General features: G+C 34.0%; 1 pseudogene; it reads right to left on the minus strand.

Annotated features, from left to right (window-relative positions):
• Positions 1-610: 610 nt before the first annotated feature.
• LOC125343913 overlaps positions 611-15992 on the minus strand; it is a 156147-nt pseudogene continuing 140765 nt past the window's right edge.

The raw sequence follows: 15992 nt of genomic DNA on the forward strand, positions 1-15992 counted from the left end.
GCATTGGATACATTTCTTTTTTTTTCCAGTTTAAATTTTCAAGCTTTTTTCCTAACATCAATAGGAAAAAGTAAAATTTCTCAAATTACTGATTTTAAGATGTTTACAATTGCCACCAAAAAGTTCAGTTTCACAAAAAATAACATTCAGTGATCTCTAAATGCAACTTTAATCCTTATTTTAAGCTAAGTACAATAACTTAATGCAATAAGCTGTAATCAAAAAGCTTGTATAATCTGAACTACAAAAGTGGTTTGTAGCTACATGTGGTTCTAATCAAGAAGACATTTCCACATCAAACATGTACTTACACATATGTTAATAAAACTCTACCCCAAATTCCTACCCTGCCATCAACTTTTTAAGCCCTGCCATTCTTACTGCTGAAACCATTTATTTTTAGATGCTTTAATCTGATCTGGGAAAATGAGATCTCCCAAAATTTAATAGTATGTTATAAGTTCAATAAGGTTTTAAAATTTAAACACAGAAGCATGATATGAAACTTAAAAGAAACACCTTTTTATCTTTACAAAAGAATATTAAAACAAATTATCTTAAGACAGATAAACATCCTTCCCCAAATGAGTTGTTTTCCCATCTCATCTCCTTAAAAGAAACACAAACCAATTCACTATTTTTAATAACCTCACGCCACTGTTGTCTAAAAATTTCAGAACACATGAAACACTGTCTCAGCTTTAAGAGTCAAGAAAGGACATCTCCATTTCACATATTAAAAGCTACAGTTATAGCTTACAGTGGCCCAAATCTACCTAGCACATAAATACAGCATGATTTACAACACTTTAAGATACATATAGTCATTAAAAGCCAATAAAGAATTCAAGTACATTCATATAAAGGCAGGAAATTAAAGGCTTAAGTGTAACTCTAAAATTAAGGACATGAAAATAAAGTCTTTCTCAATCTTTCACTTACATGCTTAAATATCAGGATAACCCTGAAGAAAATAGACAGTCATTATGCATGGTTTCCACAGAAGATAGTGAAATTTCAAAAAGGTGTCAAGATCCATAGTTTGCTTTATCAAATGCTTTTCTAGCTCATTTCAATTCTTCATTCATAGTAAGTAAGTCTTTAACTCTAGCAAATTTTCTTGGATCTTTTCAAATCAAGAAGACACTATCTTCAACTTGCACTTGACCTTGTCTTCTGATTGACATTGCTTTGAGAGTCATTTCAGTGCTGAACTCTGTGACAAGGTCTTCAAGAATGTCCTCCACTTTTTCAGTATAAGGATTCTGGTCGTCCCCAAATCCATACATCATACAACGTAATTCTTTTGAAAAAAGCCTCTTTCTTTGACCCTGTCCACTTTCTGCATCTCCTCCAGTTTCTTCATTTTCCTCCTCAAAGGTGGGGGTCTTCCCCCTCCTAGGCCATTCTGGAGCCTGCCCAGTGCCCCACTATCCAAGCATGCCTCTTGCTCCCCGCTGACCAGGCCCTGGATACATTTCTTGTACTGTTTGTTACCTCCTACCACATTCCCCCCTACCCCCTCCCCCTTTCCCTCACCTCTCATGAGTTGTTCAGTTGTTTACACCAAACAGTTTTGCAAGTATTGCTTTTGTAGTTGTTTGTCTTTTTATCCTGTGTCTTTCGATTTTGGTACTCCCTTTCACTTTCCTAGTTCTAATACCATTATATACAGTTTCCAATGTACTCAGATAAGATACAGTGATACTGCAGGTACAACCACAGGAAGAGGATACAAGAGGATCATCAACAATAGAAGCTACAGTTTAACATGGCATGTTGAAAGTAATTACAACAATGATATAACAGTCATTTCCAAAACATGGAGTTAATTTCACTTAGCATTATCTTATGCATTCATAGGGGCATAGCTATTAGGCTCTTGTGATCCTCTGCTGTGACTAGCCTAAACCTGTGCTAATTATTCCCTATGAGGGAGACCATAGAGTCCATGTTTCTTTGGGTCTGGTTCACTTTACTTAGTATAATTTTTTTCCAAGTCCTTCCATTTCCTTACGAATGGGGCAATGTCATTCTTACTGATAGAGGCATAAATTTCCATTGTGTATATGTACCACATTTTCCTGATCCATTTGTCTACTGAGAGGCATCCTGGTTGGCTCCATATTTTAGCTATGACAAATTGTGCTGTGATGAACATTGTTGTGCTGGTGGCTTTAGTGTGTTCTTGTTTGTGGTCTTTTGGGTAGATGCCCAAAAGTGGGGTTGCTGGGTCATAGGGGAGCTCTATGCTTAGCCTTCTGAGGAACCTCCATACCTCTTTCCAGAGTGGCTGACCCAGTTTGCATTCCCACCAACAATGAAGTAGAGTTCCCTTTTGGCCACATCCAACAATTATTATTGTTAGTTTTCTTGTTATAGGACATTCTTACTGGGGTGAGATGGAATCTCAATGTTGTTTTGATTTGCATTTCTTTTATGGCCAGTGATGTAGAGCACTTTTTTTCATATGACTCTTGGCCATTCTCATTTCCTCATCAGAGAAGTTTCTTTTTAAGTCTTTAGCCCACTTGTGGAGGGAGCTATTAGTTCTTTGCGGTTTTGCTTTGGAGGAATTTAATTTTTTTAGTTCTTCATATGTTTTAGATATGAGGCCTTTGTCCATTGTATGAACAGTAAAGATCTTTTCCCAATCTGTGGGCTTTCTGTTTATCTTGTGAGCTATGTCCTTTGCCCTGCAGAAGCTCTGCAGTTTGATGCAATCCCATTTGTCCATCCTTTCTTTGATTTGTAGCATTTCTGGGTCTTTGTTAAGGAAGTTCTGTCCTGTGCCAAGGAGCCCAAGTGTTTCTTCTACTCCTCCTTTTTGTGTTTTCAGGGCATCTGTTTTAATTTTAAGGTCTTTGATCCATTTGGAATTGATTTTGGTGAAAGGTGATATATAAGGATCTAGTTTTACTTTGATGCAGGCGTTGAACCAGTTTTGCCGGCACCATTTGTTAAAGAGGGTAACTTTCTTCCATCCTATTTTTTAGCTCCTTTATCAAGGATTATGTGGGCATAGTTCTGTGGGTTCCTTATTTATAATTCCTATGTAGCTTGAACAGTGGGCACCTGATATCATACTCAACCCTTTATTGGTTGAGGTAAGGTCTTCCAATTTTTATGATCAAGCTAATATCAACTCACATTTCTCCCTAATTTCTGCCCCAAGACAGCTAGGATTATAGATGTAAACCACCACAACTAGCTAATATTTCTTCCGGAGATAGCTTTCGTGTTGTATAATACTCTGGTTTGGAAAGATCTTAATTTCAGATAGAACATGACATAGAAGATTGAAACATGACTCTGGGGAAGGATGAGAAAAAAATGTTTCAGATAGCCCAAAGATGAGTATGAATAGAATAATGTGCATATCTCAAAATGGCTAATGAGAGGATTTGGGATATTCCCAATGCAAGTACATGATAATTATCAACAACAATAATTCACTCATTAACCTGATCTAATCATTATGCATTTCATATAATTCAGTCTATTCTATATGTAAATATTAGAACAGCCCTATAAATATCTTTATGATTAGACATTTTAATCTTGTAGACATTTTCATTAATTTAATTAATGTTCACAAACATGATGCTCTTTCTCTAAATAATAAAGCAGAGAAAGTAAAGAAATGAAAGAGAACCAGTAGATTATATGGAAGATTATATGGAAGTTACTTTGGTAAATCCATCCTCATGTTAGGCGCTATAGAAACTCACTTGATTGTTTCATATTCTGTATTCACTTTTCAAACAAATAAAGGCTGCTCTGTTTCTTTCCAAAAGGTTTCTTTAAACTTGTATAGACTAAAGTTAGTAGGGTGTAAACAAATTCCTTGAAGTACCATATATTAAAAAGTAAATATACCCATCACATTACATAATATACTGTGTACTCTATTCAAGATTCAGTTTTCTTTCCTTGGAATTAGATATGAAGACACTAATGCTAACACCAGTTATAATAATAACAGTATCTGCTTTGGATTTTTGTTGTGAGGATTGAGTGATTAAGAGCTCTTTAATAAAATATCTGTCACAAGGAAACAGTGATTAATTCTTAGCCATTATCAGTAACCCCTCTGTATTATATCATGCATCAAGTAACAATTACCAATGACACTGACATACTCCAAAGTAAAAGTCTGGGTAATTTCTGTGTGTAATGTGCTAATTCAGATAGATGAAACCAGCCTTCCTCCAGGGGAAGTTCATGAACCCAGGAAAGGAAACGTCAATTTTCTTGGGGACAAGAGCTCATCTCTGAAGGTTACAAACACAGATAAATCAATAAGTACTCCTAGAAAAGTACAGGAATGGATTCTACCTGTTTCAACATTAATCATTCTTCATTCAATGTAATTTGATTGCTGCAAAAATTTTATTGTTACTCTGGTTAAAATTTTGAAGAGAAACATTCTGTAATCAAGACTGTGTTGCCCGTTAAAAGCAGAGCTCTGGAAGAGCCACACATTAGCTTATGATTACTTCCTTCATTTTCTACTACTTGCAGCTGAAAATAGCACCCTTTGTACTGACTACAGACTTGATTTCAGTTTGTATTTTTGGCAAAAATAATTTTAAATTATGCTTCTTTTTAGTTCCTGCTTCCTCCCTGTATACCAAAAGGAAAAGGAAGAACAGAAGTGTTTGCCTCACTGGCGTTACAAAAGTTACTTAGTCCAGACTAAAATGAAGCAATAGCTTATTTGAGTAGAAACATCCACATAAAAATCCCAAGGAGTGTAAATTTTATTTTCTCATTTTTAACTTAATGACACAACTTTCCTGGAGTTATCTTAGTCTAATAATTTTGATTTAAATGTTATGATAGATGGTCACATAGCTATATAATTTTTGACTTGAATCAGAATAATTTTGACAATGTAAAGGAAGTGATATTAATAAATAGTACTATCACAGGCACGAGTTAGGAATGCTTCAGAAAAAAATCAAGAGTAATAAGAGTATTACAAAGTGTAGTTGGCATTCTCTTTCAGATATTTAGTCTAACCAATGTGCACATACAAAGTGAGAAAACAAATAGATTTCTGCATGGAAACAGAGTAAATTGTCACTACAATTTCCTTCTAATTACAAACATCCATCCCTAGGACAAAACATAAAGAAATATAGAAACAATAAGGTGTAATAACGATTAGCTATGTCATGGAGTAAAATTAAGAACTAAAGAGTTTGGAGGAAGAGTAAATCTTATATAGTACTATATATTCACACTATTCATTAAAAAATCTTACCTCTAAAATAACCATGGCTTGTATATAGCATTCTGCTACTTGTACATTTACAGATGAAAATTAATACAAAAACTATAAATATGTTTATCAGTCAATCACTAATTGGATTTACAGTCCAATGCCTTACTCAGCCATCCTATCTACCTATGTTCATCAATCGTTGATTATTTTCAACAAACCATAAAGATATTGGAACACTCTACCTCATGTTCGGAGCTTGAAAATCTTTGCTATTATTTTTAAATCCTAGCAATAAGTTCTTAACAATGTAGCCAGTTATAAAATTATAAAATTATTGCCCTCAACTATTGTAAATAACCTAATTTGTAATAATTTTTGTGTAACGTTTTCTGCTTCTGTAGTTGATTATCATATTTGAAATTCCAGAGCTTTCATTGTTTCTGTAGGATGCTTAACTGGTTCTGATTTTTCTGCCTCTTATTATGAAAATAAACATTAAGCATTGTTGAAACCTGAAAAACCTATAAATTCTTCTCTTATACACGGTCAGGATGATAAGGTCAATTGAGGCACTTATATTTGAATATGGAAAGTGTAGAAATTGAACTCTTTTTCTTTATTATAAGTTATAGAGGTATGTAATATTGTATTCATTAATTATTACATGTGACAGAAATTCCTTAGGTAAGACATAACAATCATTCCAAGTCTGCATAATCCAGAAGCTGTCAATATGACAATGGAAAAAAAGAAAAAAACTTAAAGCCTGGTGTTTTGTGAGCTAGTAAGAATGATCTTTCTTCCCACTTTGTAACTAATTGCTTTAAGAATAGATTTAGATTGGAAAACAATAAAGTAGATTTTGAGGTTGGAAGAGCTGGAGTACACTTATAAGCAACAGTGAGAAATATATGAAAATATACTACACTGATAAAATAGAATTGTTGAGAAAATTGATATTTTAAAACAATTTCTGATAAGCATATTTTGGAAAGTCTAGAGGCACTATAATGCCCAGGAAAAATATATATCATTTATACTACAGACAGAAAGTGTTACACTGTCAAAGCAAAAGGAGGAAGTGTAATTTGAAAGAGGAAGCCTCTTCTTGGCTGTGAAAGTTTCCATTTGATTTTCAGGGATAGAAAAATCAAGGAGCAGGGCTGGGAATATGGCCTATTGGTAAAGTGATCGTCTTGTATACATGAAGCCCTGGGTTCGATTCCTCAGCACCACGTATATAGAAAATGGCCAGAAGTGGCGCTGTGGCTCAAGTGGCAGAGTGCTAGCCTTGAGCAAAAAGAAGCCAGGGACAATGCTCAGGCCCTGAGTTTATGGCCCAGGACTGGCAAAAAAAATAAAAAATAAAAAAAATCAAAGAGCTTTTCAGGAATAAATCTAGAATACTCCTTTGTCTAGATTTTACTTATGAAATTCATTATGTTAGGTATATGCCCTAGATACAGCTGTATCTAAATGGAATGGAATTTCCAGAAAAATGATTATAAATTTATGTTTTATAATTCCTACAAAAAGTACAATTTCTAAACAATTACATATCAAAATTAGTTATATGTATACAACATAACTTAGAAAGAAGCAGACGGGAAGCAGATTAAGGTAAAAAATAAATTTGTTACTGAACGGAAAACCATATTTAACTTTTAATTCCAACATAGTTAATATTCAAGTTGCTGATATACGCTAATTCAATGTGTATTTTTGTGACTGTCTGAAAACTGAAGTAATACATGAAATCTGGGTCAATTAACTAGTAAACATTTTAGAGATCTGAAAGCTTTAGAATCCAATCCACAGTGAACTCAACAATATAATGTACTGGCAAAGCAACAACATGTCTAAATCCTAACTCAATAGCTATGTACATATGAATGCAAAATATAACACTAAGTGAAATTAACTCCAAATTATGGAAACAAGTGGTTTATCATTGCTGTTGTTATTTTCAACATGGCATGCAAAATTATGCCTTTTTATTTTCTTTTTCTTCCCCATGGTTTACCCATGATGACACTGTAACTGATTTTGGTACCCTGGTTATTGTATATATTTTCATTGGAACTAGGGAAGGGAAGGGAAGGGGAACATCAAAATGGATAGACAAAAGTTAAAAGATGACCCAATACAACAGCAATACTCACAAAACTATATGCTGTAAGCCAACTGTATAACTCATGGGGAGGGGAGAGGGAAGTGGGGAGGAAGGAAAGTGGGAGATAAATGAAAGAGGAGGTAACAAGTTGGATGCGAAATGCATTCACTGCCTTATGTATGAAACTGTAACCCATCTGTACATCACTTTGAAAATAAAGAAATAAATTTAATTTTTTTTTTTTTTTTTTTTTTTTTTTTTGGCCAGTCCTGGGCCTTGGACTCAGGGCCTGAGCACTGTCCCTGGCTTCTTCCTGCTCAAGGCTAGCACTCTGCCACTTGAGCCACAGCGCCGCTTCTGGCCGTTTTCTGTATATGTGGTGCTGGGGAATCGAACCTAGGGCCTCGTGTATCCGAGGCAGGCACTCTTGCCACTAGGCTATATCCCCTTTTAAAAAGGAAAATTTTCAGCTGGGCACTGGAAATTTTATCTACTGAGGATGCTGAAATTTGAGGATCATGGTTCAAGGCCAGACAAAAGAGGAATGTCCATGGCATTCGTATCTTCAATTAATCAACAAAAGTGGGAAATGGAGCTATAGCACAAGTGGTAGAGTTCTAGCCTTGAGCAAAAAGGAACAGTGTCTAGGCTTTGAGTTCAAACACCAAGACTAGCACAAAAATAGAGAGAAAAAAAAAAAGAAGAGGAGAGCAAAGAAGACAAGAAAAGAAAGAAAAAAAAGAAAGGAAGAATAAGGAAACAAAGAAAGAAAGGATGAAAGAAGATTTCTCAATATTTCTTAAGTTCTAAGAACAGTTTAACACATTATAGTGTGTGTGTGTGTATGTGTGTGTTTATTTATGAGTAAAATGTACTGATAATTATCTATACAATTTTGGTTAAATTTGAAGAAATAAATTACAAGAATTCCATCAAAATGGTTAAATTTCTCTTCTACCAAGTATGTTTTGACTCAATTAGTATCAGTATAACATTTTTATTTTCTTTCTCAGAAGAACCAGAGAGCTCATCTTAATTTTAAGTCTTTTTCCAGTCAACAATGCACAGCGATGCAGTCACCATGACTGAGCTCTGGAGGAGGAAAGGTCTCACAATGAAGTCACTTTGCCTCCCTCAGACTCAATTTTATCATCAGAAACATTGAACAGAGCAGCACCTCCACAATTCAACTGTGTTTTTCTTTCTCCACTTCACAGCAATATACTCCTTGGAAAGAACAATATGAGAGTAAAAATGGAACACGGCACTGTAATTAGAGAAGGGGATGTGTGTGAGAAAGGTGTCGGGTATCTTCTTAAGTGAACTGCAACAAACATGACCAGAGTCTGTAAATACAGGCATTACTCACAAACAAAGGCAGACTTTTTCAGTCACATAAAAATGAGCAGCAGGACTGACATAATTTTTGGTACTTACTCAGATTGCTTTATGTTCTATTTGTGTTTAGTTTTAACCAAGTTCATATCAGGTGCACATGTACTATAAATAATATTTATCTTCACTGCCTCAATAAAGTTGTTTTGAAAAAAGATTTATATCCTGAATTAATAGTATTATAATATTATTACAATACGGGTATTGTCACTTAAAAGACAAAATAAAACAACCTTGTTGCTCTAGTAGACCTTTTATTTATTTGGTCTTAGGTTGTGTGCTTACAAGTATTTTTACAGCTGGTTGCCTGTAATCCTAGATGCACAGGCATCACTGGTAGGAAAATCATGGTTCAATATCCCATCTAAAACACAAACTAAAGCATAAAAAAGGCTAAGGATATAGTTTAAATGGTAAAACATTTGACTAGCAAGTTGGTAGTTCTGAATTCAAACTCTAGTACTGACAAACAAAAGTTATGCCCACATTAGTTCTAAACACAATAACAAACAACATGAGTTTTAATTCCAAAATAAGATATATCATTTTAAGTTGTGATTCATTCTCTTTATTGTGGTCTAATAGCCATTTTTAAAATAATGCCAATACTGAATACTATTACCTCAAACATTTTAATAAAAATCCCTAGAAACAATGGTGATAACATTTGTAAATATATATTCAAATTACAGTAATATACAGAGATTGTTAGGAAGAACATTACTTTTCTTGCACAATGAAGGAAGATCTAAATTATAGTGTAATGAGCTCAAAGTGACTTTGAGAACTCCATAGATTTAAATCTGATTAATTTAAATTTAAAATTTAGCAGCTTATTTCTGCAATGTCAGTGGGATTGTAACTAAGAAAGTAATACACTTTAGTGTTGAAAACTAAATTGTAGCTTGTGTTTCTCTCCAAGTTAGTAAAGAATTTGTTTATCAATGACAAATTGTGCAGTGATAGTTGTGCTGGTGGCTTTAGTGTGGTCTTGCTTGTAATCCTTTGGATAGATGGCCAAAAGTGAGACTGCTGGGTTGTAGGGGAGCTCTATGTTTATTTAGCCTTCTGAGGAACCTCCACACTGCTATTCATAGTGGTTGATCAAATCCCAACAACAATGTAATAGGGTTCCTTTTGGCCACATTCCCTCCAGCATTTGTTATTATCAGTTTTCCTGATAATGTGCATTTTTACTGGGGTGAGCTGTAATCTCAGTGTTGTTTGATTTGCATTTCCTTTATCCCAGTGATGTAGAGCACTTCTTCACCCATCTCTTGGCCATTCTCAACCCAGATGCCTCATAGTAGATGAATGGATCAAGAAAATATGGTACATATACACAATGGAATTCTATGGAACTATCAGAAAGAATGACACTGCCCCATTTGTAAGGAAATGGAAGGACTTGGAAAAAAAATCATACTAAGTGAAGTGAGCCAGACTCAAAGAATTATGAACTCTTTGGTGTCCCTCATAGGGAATTATTAATACATCTCTAGGATAGTCATAACAGAAGATCATAATAGCTCAAAAGCTATGCCAGTATCAACACATAAGATGATGCTAAGGGAAATGAACTCCAAGTTATGAAAATAAGAGGTATATCATTGTTGTAGTTATTTTCAACATGCCATGCAATGCCATACCTTTTTTTTCCTCTCGTATTCCCTTCCTGTGGGTTTACCTACTATTACTGTAACTGATTTTTGAATACTCACATACTATACATAAGTGTTTTGGAACTAGGGAAGGGAAAGGCAATACCAAAATCAAGAGACAAAGGATAAAAAGACAAATCATTGCTATAGTGATACTTACAAAACCAATTGGTATAAAGCACCTGTACAACTCATGGGGAGGGAGGGAAGTGGGGAATGGGAAGATGGGAAAAATGAAGGAAGAGGTAACAAGTTGGATAATAAATGTACTTGCCTTACATATGAAACTGTAACCCCTCTTTACTTCACTTTGGCAATAAGAGGAAGAAAGAATTTATTTAGGATTTTGAAAACTATTTTATAAGATTTTACAATCACATAAAGAGTATTATCGAAGTAACTCTGAGAAAATACTACACCTAATCGTAGTTGGAAGTATATGAGAGCAGAAGATATTTGAACTAGAATCCTAGAGACACTGACTTCCAAAGAAAAATGTCAATTCTGGTGACAAATACTTCTGATGATGTTGTCACATGTCAGTGTTCACTAAGGTTGAGATGTACATGGGCCCTTGTCTAAATTCACATAGTTAGTTAGCTTTCACTGATCATCATATAAGTGCCAGGGCATAATTCTACTTTCTATCTTCCAAGAAAACTTGGTGAAGGCCAAATTCTAGAGAAATAACTTTTATCTTATCTATAATTTAAACTTTTTGTCAACATTTATACCAGTGAGTTAATGGTACTAAACTTTTTTACTCTTTCTTAAAAAAATTGTATTTACTTATGACTTCAAAAATAGACTGCAACATCAGAAAAATCTAATGAGAAAACAAATTTTGGAGGAAAAATGCATATATTTGCATATATTACTTAAAATGCAAATATTTGAAGAGTAGTTATTGAAACAGTATGATTTTAAACAGTTTCAGAAAAAGATAAGTTTATGTATACATGATTCAAAAATAATTAATTTAATCCTACTAGCCATTTCACAAAGTTATCTTAACATTTACCATACTTTTACTGCATAGATATGTTCCTGTGTATAATTTGAACAGATTTTGAATAGATCTAGGGAAAAATTGAGCCCGCATAAATAAAACAAGATGCTTGAGAAGAAAATAGCGAAAGGACTTATATTTAAAGTAATCCAACCAGCAAAATACATCACAAAAAGCGTAGACTAATGGCAACACACTGAAATTGAAGTTACCAACTAGTGCATATGAAAAGAATAAAATTGAGGTTAACAGAGAGAATGGCATTAGGTAGCAGTATCATGATAAAAGTGATATTAAATACTTACAATGATCAATTCCTTCAAGACAGAAGTCTACCAAACCCCAAGAAAATTTAGATAATCAAAGACATATTTGATATTTTAATAGCACATTACACTTCTTACATGTCATCTAAAATTTAGAGATGTTTTATAGCATGTTTTCTTCTTAAATTTAATTTTATTGTGAAGGTGATATAAAGAGGGGTTATAGTTACATAAGTAAAGTAATGAGTACATTTCTTGTCAAATAGTTACCCCTTCACTCATTTTGCTTATTTTTTCTCCCCTGACTGCCTTACCCTCCAAGTTTTAAAGTTCCTTTCCAACATAGTGTCTTGTGAGTATTGCTGTTGCATTGGCTCACCCTTTGTCCTTTTGTCATCATTTTGTTATTTTTTGTAAAGAAATAAAATTTACATCTAAGTTTTTTTAAAGAAAAATTTTAGATGACTCACTGGGGAATTCTCTGACATACTTAAGGAAGAAAGATTACAAATTTCACATAAAATCTTTCAGCAGCTAAAACATAGGCATATCCTATTTAATGTGTAAAGCAAGGGCTAGCTTGACACCAAATTCAAAACTTATAAAATCTCATCTGAATACACTGGATACTGTATCTACTGGTATTAGAACTAGGGAATTGAAATGGAATATCAAAATCGAGAGACAAAGGATAAAAAGACAAAAGACTCCAAAAGTACTACTTGCAAAACCATTTGGTGTACACCAACTAACAACTCATGGGGGCAGAGGGAAAGAGGGAGGGGGGAGGGTGAAATGAGGGAGGAGGTAACAAACAGTACAAGAAATGTACCCAAGGCCTAATGTATAAAACTGTAACCTCTCTGTAAATCAATTTGAAAATAAAATTTAAAAAAAGAATAAAAATAAACAAAAAAGAAAGTTAGGAAAGTGGCACTATGGCTCAAAGGGTAGAGTGCTAGCCTTCTGTTGAAGAGATCAGGGGCAGCTCCAAGGCCCAGAGTTCAAGCCCCACAACAAACCAAAAAAAAAAAATTCAGAAAGCATTGTAGTAGTAATAAACAATGCTCTATTAACAAAATATAGTTAGCTGAAGCCAACAATATATGCACAGCACAATGTACCACACTCAGAGAAATTCATTTCATAATGTTACCCTGTTTCGTCGTGCTTGCTAGGCTGGCTTTCTGTAACTTGAGCCATATACCAACCCAAACATACTTTCATAAATTGGTAATTTTCTAATTTTTGTCTGAGAATCTTAAGCTATTAGGTATTGAATTCAGAGCCCAGTGGTTGCTAGACAGGTACTCTCCCACTTGAATCACATCTCTAGCTCTTTAAGTGTTACCAAAGCAGTCCTTGAATTTGTGATCCTCTGGCATCAATCTCTTTGCCTGATTGATTACTATAGAGTATCACCACAACCAGCTAAAGAACTTTTCAACATGATAAAATTAGCTCATGTAATTTTTGACATTATCTGATAAAAACATAATAGATTCAAAAAAAGGCATTTGACAAAATTCAACATTTATATTTGATGAGACTTTCATCCACACAAGAGAACTTCAATGAAATTAAACATGTATCCATAAAAATAATAATAATTGAACATTTCCTGATGCAGGTGACTCACCCCTTTATTCTTACCTATTCAGGAGGCTAAAGTCTGAGAGTTACAGTAAAAATACAAGACTAATAATAGCAAAAGCAATCCTCAGCAGAAAGAACAGTGCTGAAGGAATATCAATACCAATCTTCAAACCCTATTACAAAGTCATAGTGGTAGTAGTAGTAGTGGTGGTACTAGTCATAGTAGTAGCAGTAGTAATAAAAATAGTAATAATAATAATAATGTCTTGATACTTTCACAAAAACAGGCCTGAGGACCAGTGGAATAGAAGAGAATACCTACAGACCTATAACCACCTAACATTTGATAATGGAGCCCAAATCCAAGAATGGAAGAAGACATCCTTTCCAAAGGAAATGCTACTACACTGTTAGGTAGAAATGTAAACTTGTTCAATAACTCTGGAAATCAGCATATTGGTTTGTCAAAAGGCTAAACAGCAATCTTACTTCTGGGCATCTTATCCAATTGACCACTAAAAGCTACACTGAAGTCACAAGCACCATCAGGTTTAGTGCAACCTTGTTTACCATAGGTTCTTTTCTTTTCTTTTTTTTTTTTTTCCAGGATGAGCTGTGTCCTATTTCTTTTTTTAAAAAAAATTATTGTCAAGCTGATGTACAGAGAGGTTACAGTTTCATATGTTAGACATTGGATACATTTCTTGTATTGTTTGTTACCTCCTTTTTCTTTCCTTTTTTTCTTTGTTTTAATCCCTTCATCACTTTTTTTTTTAAATTTCTGTACCCATTGTTTTGTATATAAGTTTATCTGATTTGGAAGGTGAAGGGGGAGCACAAAAATGGTGGGACAAAGGATGAACCAATTCAGCAGTGAAATACACTGGACACTGCTGGAAATGAATTCTAGATCTTGGGGGAAGGGAAGTCTGGAGGGAAACACTGAGAGATAATGAAGGAGGGGGAGACACTGTTCAAAATGAAATGTACTCATTACCAGACTCATGTAACTGTTACTCCTCTCCACATCTTTACAATAAAACAAAATAAGTGAAAAAAGAAGCAAACTCAGGCAGGAAAATCCTTGAGACTCTTTTCTCCAATTAAACACCAAACAACAACAACAACAACAACAACCCAGAAGTAGAGCTGTGGCTCAAATGGTAGACTGTTAGTTTTGAGCAAAAATACTTAGGGACAACTCCTGGGACATGAGTTCAAGCTCTAGGACCAAGATCAGTATCAAAACAAACAAAGAACATTTACCTACAGACCACCTTTCAAAATTCACTTTGCCTGGATCCTGGAACCAAATTTAAAATGTGAAACTGCACAAGTGCAGGAAAAAGTATTATAAGAAAAAGTATGATCTAGAAGTAAATGTCCATTTCAAGAATATAAAATCAGTAGAATAAAATCATGAAACCGATTATTCTGGATTTATACATACAGATATATTGATATGATTCAGGGAAAATGCATGAATTTAAAGTAATACTTAACAGTAGTTCTCTTTTGCTAGACGTCCTTGAGACATTAGAGGTATGCTCTTAAAGAAAATAGGCCTCTGAAGTCTAAATTTATTCTTATCTTTTGCTTGGCTTATGTTGTCAGTTATTTGGCATATGCACAGACACTGCTCTCTGCCCTATCAGAGGCAAAAAGCAATAGAGCATCCTGATCTAGGATTAAAATCTCCAGGTCCCTGAACAAAATAAACACTTTGCATTTAAAGTTAATTGTTTCAGGTATTTCATTATAGTAACATGAATTCACTAGTATAAATAGTCTCTAAAATATTAAACAGTGCAAAAATAAAAGATTAATTAGACAAAAAAGGAATTGACATTGCTTTGATGAACAAAAATCCATATAAAGTATAAATGAGACTCATGATAACAATTTAGCTAATCTCTTAAAAAATATCTATAGTCTCACCAAGTATATTTAATTAAGAAAATCTACTTAAAACTCTAAGTAGAGTGATTCCTTCATCAGACTTTGGATTCATTTAAATCAAGTCTTGATTTAGGATTGCCAGCCACTCAAGGATGTGAGAGTAGCAATCAATTTTGATTAGAGTTCATTGTAGGATGTACCTGACTCTTTGGCTATTACTTTTGCTAATTTTAGCTTTCCCTTTGCTGTTTTTATTGCTTATTTATTCTGTTGTCTTTTGGGCTCTCTCTTAAGCACTAAATACACAATGGAGAGTATAATAAAGAAGACAGAAGGTTTAGAAACATGCTTTCTTCTGTTTGATTATTTGTTGTGTTAATGATGTTATTTTCAAATCCCTGGAATTCATTTGATAAATACTATTTTATATGATCACAGGAATAGAGGCATTGCACCTTTAAATTCCTCTACTCGCAGTAATCTCTTTGGTCTAACTGTTTGTGAAAGTGTAGTGTCCTGTATAATTTATCATATTCTGTTATATTTTAGATCTTTCTTCCACATATAGTTGAAAACATGTACAGTTTATACCTCGGAGTTTGGCTTATCTCACATAATATGACTTGTTCTAGGTCTATCCATTTCCCTGCAAATGACACTATATTATACTTCTTAGTAGAATGTTTTCTTAATGTTGCCACAATCTTCACATTCATTTCTTAAGTCAAACTCCACATCAAATCCTGTCATCCTCTTTGAGCTGGAATGAGTCACAATTGTTCTTTGCATTAGGAGACTAGAGATGGAATCTAATACTCCAGCA

The sequence above is a fragment of the Perognathus longimembris genome, chromosome 2 (assembly GCF_023159225.1).
Source record: "Perognathus longimembris pacificus isolate PPM17 chromosome 2, ASM2315922v1, whole genome shotgun sequence".
NCBI lineage: Eukaryota > Metazoa > Chordata > Mammalia > Rodentia > Heteromyidae > Perognathus > Perognathus longimembris.